Source organism: Lepisosteus platostomus, chromosome 6, assembly GCF_059453375.1.
Source record: "Lepisosteus platostomus isolate fLepPlt1 chromosome 6, fLepPlt1.hap1, whole genome shotgun sequence".
Lineage (NCBI taxonomy): Eukaryota > Metazoa > Chordata > Actinopteri > Semionotiformes > Lepisosteidae > Lepisosteus > Lepisosteus platostomus.
In genome coordinates, this window is record NC_142616.1 from 67,087,360 (window position 1) to 67,097,036 (window position 9,677).

General features: G+C 52.5%; 2 long non-coding RNA genes across 3 annotated transcripts in view; both read left to right on the top strand.

Annotated features, from left to right (window-relative positions):
* The window catches only part of LOC148662208 (uncharacterized), a 146,727-nt gene that overhangs the window by 28,853 nt on the left and 108,197 nt on the right, over positions 1–9,677 (top strand). The gene's annotated exons all lie outside the window — the stretch shown is intronic.
* Positions 4,203–8,683, top strand: LOC148662211 (uncharacterized). Of its 2 annotated transcripts, none has more exons than XR_015939690.1 (2): positions 4,203–4,587; positions 8,495–8,683. It is a non-coding gene; the product is annotated as an uncharacterized LOC148662211 (long non-coding RNA). The 2 variants fall into 2 exon arrangements; XR_015939689.1 differs by lacking the exon at positions 4,203–4,587 and adding an exon at positions 6,819–6,986.

The window sequence follows — 9,677 nt, forward strand, 5'->3', positions numbered from 1 at the left end:
GGGGGGAAACTCCAAGCTTTGCACTTGAGCTTGCTTTGCTTCTGGAAGCTGCTCGCTTGCAACTTTGTGTGCAGTAGGGGCCTGTGAGGTTGTACCCCAGTGTGCTAATTGCAGTTCCCGAGGTCTCCCAGACGCTGAAGAGCACTGCCTGCAGGCACTTCTGAAATTCATGCTGATTCATGCTGGATCATCACTTCTCGGTTCTCCACGCACGGCTAATTTTGTGTTGGAGCGAGTCTGAGCGCTTGCAGCTCGCAAACTATCTGTGAGTCAGGGCTGGACAGCTATAAATAACTCTACAGTGCGTTGTGAAACCTTGCCCTCGCGCCGTAGTCCCCTCGCAGCTGTGCGGAGCTCGCCCGCATCTGGGGCACGCCAGCACCTGAGGCACCTCTTCTGCTCAGGTATGTAAGCATTGCAGAATCACCCCATCTCCTGACGGCAGCCCGGGCAGATTTCGGCACTTCAGTTAAGTCTTTCTGTATCGCTCCTTGAATTACTGGGTTTAGCCGGAAACCAGCCCTGGCCATGTCCTTCTAGGCGCTGTAAAGAGGCACAGATGAGGTTCACAGACCTGGTTCTGATTCCTGCCCTGGTCCGCATTCTGTTTCCTGGCCCGAGCTGTGTCCTGTGCGCCGGTGACCGTCAGCCAGATGAGCAACTTTCTGAGGACAGGCATGAGCAAAGCCCAACAATCTCTCACTTTCTTTCAAATATGTTGGATGATACAGGTTGCTCCATTACTCAAAGAGCTTTGCTCAACTTGAGAGCAGAACCAGGTCAAGAAAACTCTGTGATTCCTGGCCTGTGAAAGGAAGTGAATCTCTTTGGGTTTTAAAAGTAAGAGATTATGATGTGAGAATCACGTGATCTACAAGTGTTCAGTGTCCTAGGAGGGCCTGACAAAATCAACCTAGCATAGCAGGAGACACACTCAGGACGGGGAACGGGAGAGCAGCCTGTCTCTGGGAGATTAAGAGGAGACACGCTCAGGACGGGGAACGGGAGAGCAGCCTGTCGGTGGGAGATTAAGAGGAGACACACTCAGGACGGGGAACGGGAGAGCAGCCTGTCTGTGGGAGATTAAGAGGAGACACACTCAGGACGGGGAACGGGAGAGCAGCCTGTCTCTGGGAGATTAAGAGGAGACACGCTCAGGACGGGGAACGGGAGAGCAGCCTGTCGGTGGGAGATTAAGAGGAGACACACTCAGGACGGGGAACGGGAGAGCAGCCTGTCTGTGGGAGATTAAGAGGAGACACACTCAGGACGGGGAACGGGAGAGCAGCCTGTCTCTGGGAGATTAAGAGGAGACACGCTCAGGACGGGGAACGGGAGAGCAGCCTGTCGGTGGGAGATTAAGAGGAGACACACTCAGGACGGGGAACGGGAGAGCAGCCTGTCTGTGGGAGATTAAGAGGAGACACACTCAGGACGGGGAACGGGAGAGCGGCCTGTCTCTGGGAGATTAAGAGGAGACACACTCAGGATGGGGAACGGGAGAGCAGCCTGTCTGTGGGAGATTAAGAGGAGACACACTCAGGACGGGGAACGGGAGAGCAGCCCGTCTCTGGGAGATTAAGAGGAGACACACTCAGGACGGGGAACGGGAGAGCAGCCTGTCTCTGGGTGATTAAGAGGAGACACGCTCAGGACTGGGAACAGAGTCTAGGCATCTGGAACTTGCTCGTTGAAGACCGGGAAGGTGTGCTAGTTCCGTACTGTGTTCATGGCGGCGGGGCTGCAGCCTAGTCAGGTGTTTTTAAACATCGGCCGTTAATTGAAATGGGCTCTGGGCTGTGAAGAAGACTTTGGTCCTAAATCTCATCTGAATTTAACTTCACTGCAGTATAACCAAATTTAATTTAATGCCTCACCAGTTTCAGCGATCGCCGTGGGATTGCTCCCTGTCTTTAGAAACTGGTGATTTTATGGTGACTCACAAGGCTGTCTGGGTTGTGTCCCCCCAGACAGGGGTTCGAGAGGAGTTCAAGTGACTCGTTCCTGCGAGGCTCCTGCGAGGGTCTGTGAGTTTCCCTGAGTGACAGGGTTTTCTTGGGATCTGCACTCAGTTTGGGGGAAGGAACAGCTTGTGTGGCCACCCAGGTAAGTGGGCTGTTACACCCGAACCCGATTCCCCAGCGACAGCAACATCCAGGAACAGGACGCTTTGAGAATGTTTGTTTCGATGTGGTGCGACGGGTCTGTCTCGACCTGCGTGGTCCACAGGCAGTCTCCTGGCCGCAGGCCGAGGTGGAACAGATCACGTGGACGCTGTGGGCACACAGACCTGCAAAAGGGGAGCTCAAGGGGGGTGTCTGTCACTGTACACAGCCTCGCCCTTCAGTGCGAACAAAGCTTGTCCTTTGAAATAGTAAAGTCATGAGATCAGCCCTCATGTGTGGGTTGATATGTTCCTGGGTCTGTTGCGCCTGATTCCCCTCTCTCATTCTCTCACTTCATCTGTCCCTCCCTTGTCTCTGTCCCCCCTTCCCCTGCCTGTCAGGGGGCAGTAATTGCTGTTTGTGAGCCTGGCTGTTTACAGTATACATGTTTATTTCTCTCTGACGCTGATAGTTGGCAGTTAGGAGAGTGTTGTGTCCTCTAAACACAGCTTCGCCCTTCATTGGTCTAGTTACAGTTACAGTTATGGTTGCAGTTGAAGATACATTTGTAGGTACAATTATGGTTGCTGACAGAACGACACACACACACACACACACTGACTGACAGAAGGACAGAGACACACACACACACACTGACAGACAGAAGGACAGAGACACACACACACACACTGACAGACAGAAGGACAGACACACTGACAGAACGACACACACACTGACAGACAGAAGGACAGAAGGACAGAGACACACTGACAGAACGACACACACACTGACTGACAGGGGGACAGAGACACACACACACACCGACAGACAGAAGGACAGAGACACACTGACAGAACGACACACACTCACTGACAGAAGGACAGACACACTGACAGAACGACACACACACTGACAGACAGAAGGACAGAGACACACACACACACCGACAGACAGAAGGACAGAAACACACTGACAGAACGACAGAGACACACACACACACTGACAGACAGAACGACACACACCCGCCGACAGACAGAAGGACAGAGACACACACACACACTGACAGACAGAAGGACAGAGACACACTGACAGAACGACACACACACTGACTGACAGAAGGACAGAGACACACTGACAGAACGACACACACACTGACAAACAGAAGGACAGAAGGACAGAGACACACTGACAAACAGAAGGACAGAGACACACTGACAGAACGACACGCACTGACTGACAGGAGGACAGAGACACACTGACAGAACGACACACACACTGACTGACAGGAGGACAGAGACACACACACACACTGACAAACAGAAGGACAGAGACACACTGACAGAACGACACGCACTGACTGACAGGAGGACAGAGACACACACACACACACTGACTGACAGAAGGACAGACACACTGACAGAACGACACACACACTGACAAACAGAAGGACAGAGACACACTGACAGAACGACACACACACTGACAGACAGAAGGACAGAGACACACCGACAGAACGACACACACTGACAAACAGAAGGACAGAGACACACTGACAGAACGACACACACACTGACAGACAGAAGGACAGAGACACACTGACAGAACGACACACACACTGACAGACAGAAGGACAGAGACACACTGACAGAACGACACACACACTGACAGACAGAAGGACAGAGACACACCGACAGAACGACACACACTGACAAACAGAAGGACAGAGACACACTGACAGAACGACACACACACTGACTGACAGAAGGACAGAGACACACTGACAGAACGACACACACACTGACTGACAGGGGGACAGAGACACACTGACAGAACGACACACACCGACAGACAGAAGGACAGAGACACACTGACAGAACGACACGCACTGACTGACAGGAGGACAGAGACACACTGACTGACAGGAGGACAGAGACACACACACACACTGACAGACAGAAGGACAGAGACACACACACACACTGACAGACAAAACGACACACACACGCCGACAGACAGAAGGACAGAGACACACACACTGACAGACAGAAAGACACACACACACACACACACACACACACACACACACACACTGACAGAGAGAACGACACACACACACACCGACAGACAGAAGGACAGAGACACACTGACAGAACGACACACACACTGACAGACAGAAGGACAGAGACACACACACACACCGACAGACAGAAGGACAGAGACACACACACACACACACACCGACAGACAGAAGGACAGAGACACACCGACAGACAGAACACTCTCATGGTCTCTGGGCAGGCTGTTCAGACCCAGCGATCAGCCCAGCCCTCGAGTGTGCAGCGAGACAGAGAGGGGGAACACCGTGTGGCACAGAGGTGAGGAGAGCGACACCGCCCTGTCGAAGGGTCCGGCGCCCAGCGGAATCACGGGATGGAGACAGAGACGGGCAGGAGGGAGTGAGACAGCGGAAGGAGAAGAGCCGGTGAGCCGTTTCTGAACAGCAGCGTGGGGCCCGCGGGCGACAAGGAGGTCCTGAACAGGGTCGTGCCTCTCTGCCGCGCCAGGGAGCCCCACCTTCCCAGCCTTTGATCCAGAGGCTCTTGTTATAGAAGCCAGTCATTTTCCATGCGCCCACGGTTTTCTCTCTGTACCCCTGACTTTCCCCTGTCCCCTGCCTCTCTTCTGTCCAGCAAAATGCTGTTATTTCCCTCATCCTCATGATTAATTCATGAGTCTTCCCTTCTTTTGCAAAGCCAGATGACAATACAGACCCAGAAACAGTGTCAGTAGGTTTAATCTTTTTTCAATTAATTCAGCGCACAATGCTGCAATACAAAAGATAAAGAACAGAATGTGAATTATTCATAATTCACCATGGAGCTGAGTGAGAAGGTCCATTGTGTGAGAGTGGAGTGTATCAGCCCACACATCATGGAGGAAACGATGTGTACAGCATTTCCACGGTCAAGTGCATCCAAACCCCTTTTCATCCCTCGATTAATTCAGTTATTGTCGCTGCTGTTGTTATTATTGTTGTTGACATTTCAAAACGGTGTCAGATGACGTCTCCAACAAAATACCGGCCTGTTGCATCATCAGATCTGTACTCAGCTTCAGAGGGGTGAAGTACCCCCTGTCATCAAAACACAGAACTGTCTGCAGGGGAGCCTCGAACCCAGGGCCTTCAGGCTGGTCCATGCTGGGCGCCTCTGTATCGCCTTCACCACGGCTCTCCTGCAGGAGAAAAATGGTTCTGCTGAGAGTTAGACTTTCTTTCTTGTGTTGTGGCCGATGTTAATTCATATCTACGTATCCCATAATGCATAACACATTCATGACAAACGCTAACTTCCGATCATGTTTCTTGTTCACTAAAGATCTTCTGTTGTTTTGTTACTGGAGTTTTGTTTCTGATGTTTAACAGGAGTTAAAAAAAAACATTTCATGCTGGAGCAGAGAGATTCTGAAGTCCTGCTATCATCCTGGCTCAGCCTTAAACCCCAAACTCGCCCGTCATCAGGTCTCGGGGTGACGTCTGGCACAGACCTGTCCTGCTGTAAATCATGAGCTGGCCGAAATGACACAGGACAGGCTCCACCTGAGCTGCAGCTCTGCTGTAATTAGGGGGCAGGTTAATTCTGCCTTTGTTCGTCAATTATGGGGTTTCTTTTGATTTAATTAGTGATCACAGCGGAGGTTAATTGCAGGCCGTAAACGAGCGAAAGGAGAAGGGTGCCAATCAGAAAATGAAAACTCAGAGAAACCACAGAGCCACAGGATCACAGGGTGAAGCTGTTCTGGGTGAGCTGAGCGTCATGGTGGGGCCCAGACCGCTGTGGGCGTGGTGGGAGACACTGGAGTCTCACTGCTGTGGGCACAGTGGGAGACACACTGGAGTCTCACTGCTGTGGGCACAGTGGGAGACACACTGGAGTCTCACTGCTGTGGGCACAGTGGGAGATACACTGGAGTCTCACTGCTGTGGGCACAGTGGGAGATACACTGGAGTCTCACTGCTGTGGGCACAGTGGGAGATACACTGGAGTCTGGGACTGAGCTGTTGCTATTACTGCTGCTCCTGTTGCAGTCTCTGATACGGCAGTTTCTACTGCTAATGTACTTGCTCCTGCTGTTACTACAGCTACTGGTACTACTGTTCCTGCTGTTACTACAGCTACTGGTACTACTGTTCCTGATGCGACTGCAACTGCTAGACCAGCCACCACTGTTCCTGCTGGCACTACTGCTATTGACACAGCTCCTACTGCTCCTACAACTTGTCACTATCGCTGCTTCTGCCAATACTGCCTCTGCTGCAGCTGCTGTTTTACATGGCTTCACTGCTCCCGACTAACTGCCCAGACGCTGCTGATAATCCTGTTCCGTTACTGCTGCTGCTGGTCAGCTGTTAGTACACTGTCCCAGCCAGCAGAGCACCTGCATGTACAGCCCGTCTGTAAGAGCACACAGTTTATCTTGCAGCTCTGGGAAGCTCTGATCAGAGTCTATACCTAGTTATTACTGTCAGCGCTGATGACAGTGCTGGTGTGAGAGGGAATCAGGCATTAAAGGCTGAGGTTTGGGGTGACAGTTCAGCCGCAGGGCCTGTTTCTCTGTCTCTCTCGTTTTCCACTCTGAGACCGGTCAATCCCCAGCCCGGCTCCCTGAATCCGGGTTAATCCCTGCACCTCCAACCTGCCCCCACAGGGAGTCTCCGGGGACTTCAGATCCCGGCGATTACAGCAACTTCCACCCGAGACAGATAATTTCTCCTGCCTCCTGCACGAGTGACGCTGCTCCAGCACTCCCCAGGCTGACCAAACCACCCTCCCGATCCCGGGACTCAGGCTGCACACCTGACCTCACTCACACCTGGGCCAGGTGACTCATTCCGTCTGACAGGGTGACACTGGCGGTCTGCCGTGCGTAATGGGCCATTACGGGTGCTGCACTCAGTCTGGGTCAGCCCACAGCGCGGAGGAGGCCTATAGTTCAGATGTTGCTGGCTCAAGCCTGGGCTGTCCCTGTCATTGGACCTGGTTTGGGCCCACTAGAAGCTTATGGGGCAAGAAAGATGGCTGGGATCCCCTTGGGGCAAGCGTGTGGCCGGTAATAGAAGTGCCACTCATCCCATCAGCCCTCACTCTCCTGCAAAGGAATGGTGGAGCTGGCAGCAAGTCCAATAACCAATAGCTTTGGCAAGTGGGGCGGGGCAATGGAGAGCGGCATCTGGTTCTCATTGGCTCCGACAGGTGGGCGTGTCAGAGGAGAGCGAAATCTCATTGGCTCCGACAGGTGGGCGTGTCCGCGGGGAGCGAGATCTGGTTCTCATTGGCTCTGACAGGTGGGCCACACAGGACTACACACACAGGTCCATATTGTCAGAAGAACATAAGACCGAGAACAAACGAAGAGGAGTATTGGCTCCAACAGCGCAGCTGGGTTCTGATCATTTCTTACACACTCCCCTGTCCCCTTGTGTTAAGAACGTTCTCCTGTTCTTATTTTTAAATGAACTTCCATGTAGTTCCCGCTGTTGGCCCTACGTCAGTAGACAGTTCGCCATGTGAAATTGGAATTGCAGCACAGAGAGGAATAGCTGCAGTTCTGTCTCGGAGGTGTAACTGGAGTTCTGTCTCTCTGAAGTGGCTGCAGGTATATTACAGCTCATGTATAATACAGGTAATATGCAGGTAATATATATTGCAGGTAATACACCGACAACCCTAACCTGTCACAGTAACCTGTGCTCCTACCTCTCCATGACAGCTATAGTCTTACCTGCCCGCAGTGTAACTGTACCGGAGAGGCAGGCTGGAGTTTCCTTACCTGGCTCAGGTACTGCAGGTCTAAACTCTACCTGCCGAGCTGCCAGCATGCGGACTCAGGACAGCAGGCCAGTGACGGGGGTCACCTGGGGGGGTTAGTGAGATCCAGTGGTCCCCTTGGTGGGGCTCGGGGCACAAGAAGCCCGTAAGGAACTGTGCAGACGAGAGGGGCCGGTCAGCCTATCTGGCCCGGTAAGAAGTGAGCAGTGAATTGATCCCAGGATCTCTTCCAGCTGTTTCTTGAAATAAAACCAAGAACCACCAGCTCCAACAGCACGGATGTGCAGCTTGTTCCACACTCCCACAACTCTGTGCTGCGGGAGAGAGAGCCATGCGTCCCTCTCTCTGTGAGAAATGCGTTCGGCCTCTCCGTTATAAACTAGGTTCCCACTGGTGTTCTCTGTCGATGTCAGCCGGGCTGACTCTCTGGATGCCCTGGAGGACTTGGAATACCTGTATCGGGTGGGTGCCCCCCTGGCCAGAAATAGCAGATCGCCTCTTGCTCACTGGGTTAGTTGAAATCGCCACAGTGTTCACGGGTCTTTCCGTTTGGTTTTACAGGATAGCTTTTCACTTCGTGACGCACTGACCATGTGTAAAGCCTGACGTGGGAGGGAAAGGGACCGCTGACCGCCGGGCGCGTCGACCGGCGTAAGTCCCTGACTCAGGAGTGAGAGCCATGGTCAGGGCTGATGTCACGGCACGGGGAGCTTGACGACACAGGCAGGTGAGCTCACCTGAGACAGGTAAGATCCCAGGTGCCCCAGACTGAGTCACCGGCCTGCTCTCCTTCGCCAGTGGACAGCCACACGTGGGCACGCTGCACAGCATAGACACAGACCAGGGCTGCTCATGGGCAGACAGGCCAGAGCATCTGAAATCCCCCGGATAAAATCCTTCAATCTCTTTGTCTCTGACTCTCCTGGTAGCTCCCCCTCTGTCTCCTCTTACACTGACACATCTCTGCTTCTCTCTCCTCTCCTCTCTCTCTTTACAAGCGTTTTCTATCTCTTCCATCTGTCTCCCTCTCTTCCTCCTTCCCTCTGTCCCAATCCCAGCTCCTCTCCGCCTCTCTGCCCCTCACTCGCTCACTCATGTGCCTGACCGTGTGTGTTATGTAACACGCCTCTCCACTGAGTTTTGTTTTTAACTTAAAGGAGAAGGATGCTATGAGAAACACACGCAAACACAGAAATAACACTCACAGCTGAACACTCAGAGAGATCACACACACTCACAAAAATCACAGACAAACACTCAGAGAGATCACACACGCTCACAGAAATCACAGACACACACTCAGAGAGATCACACACACTCACAGAAATCGCAGACACACAAACACTCACAGAGATCACACACGCTCACAGAAATCACAGACATCACAGAGATCACGCATGCGACTGAACACTCACAGAGGAGGGTTGCTCGTGGGTTAATTGGCTTCTGGGAAAACTGGCCCTGGTGTGAGTCTGTGAGTCTGTGTGTCTCCTGCAATGGACTGGCGTCCTGCCCAGGTTGTACCCTGCCTTGTGCCCTTTGCTTGCTGGGATAGACTCCTGTATTGGATGAAGCACAGTGGACCCATCCTGAATGACTTTACTGAATGGTGTGACGAGTTTCTCGTCGCAGTTAAATGTTTTAAAAACAAAGGAGCTGGTCACTGAAGAAAAGCAACACCCCTCCTACCTACTGTAATGAATGGTCAGACTGTAGAAATGGGCAATGACTACAAGTACTTGAG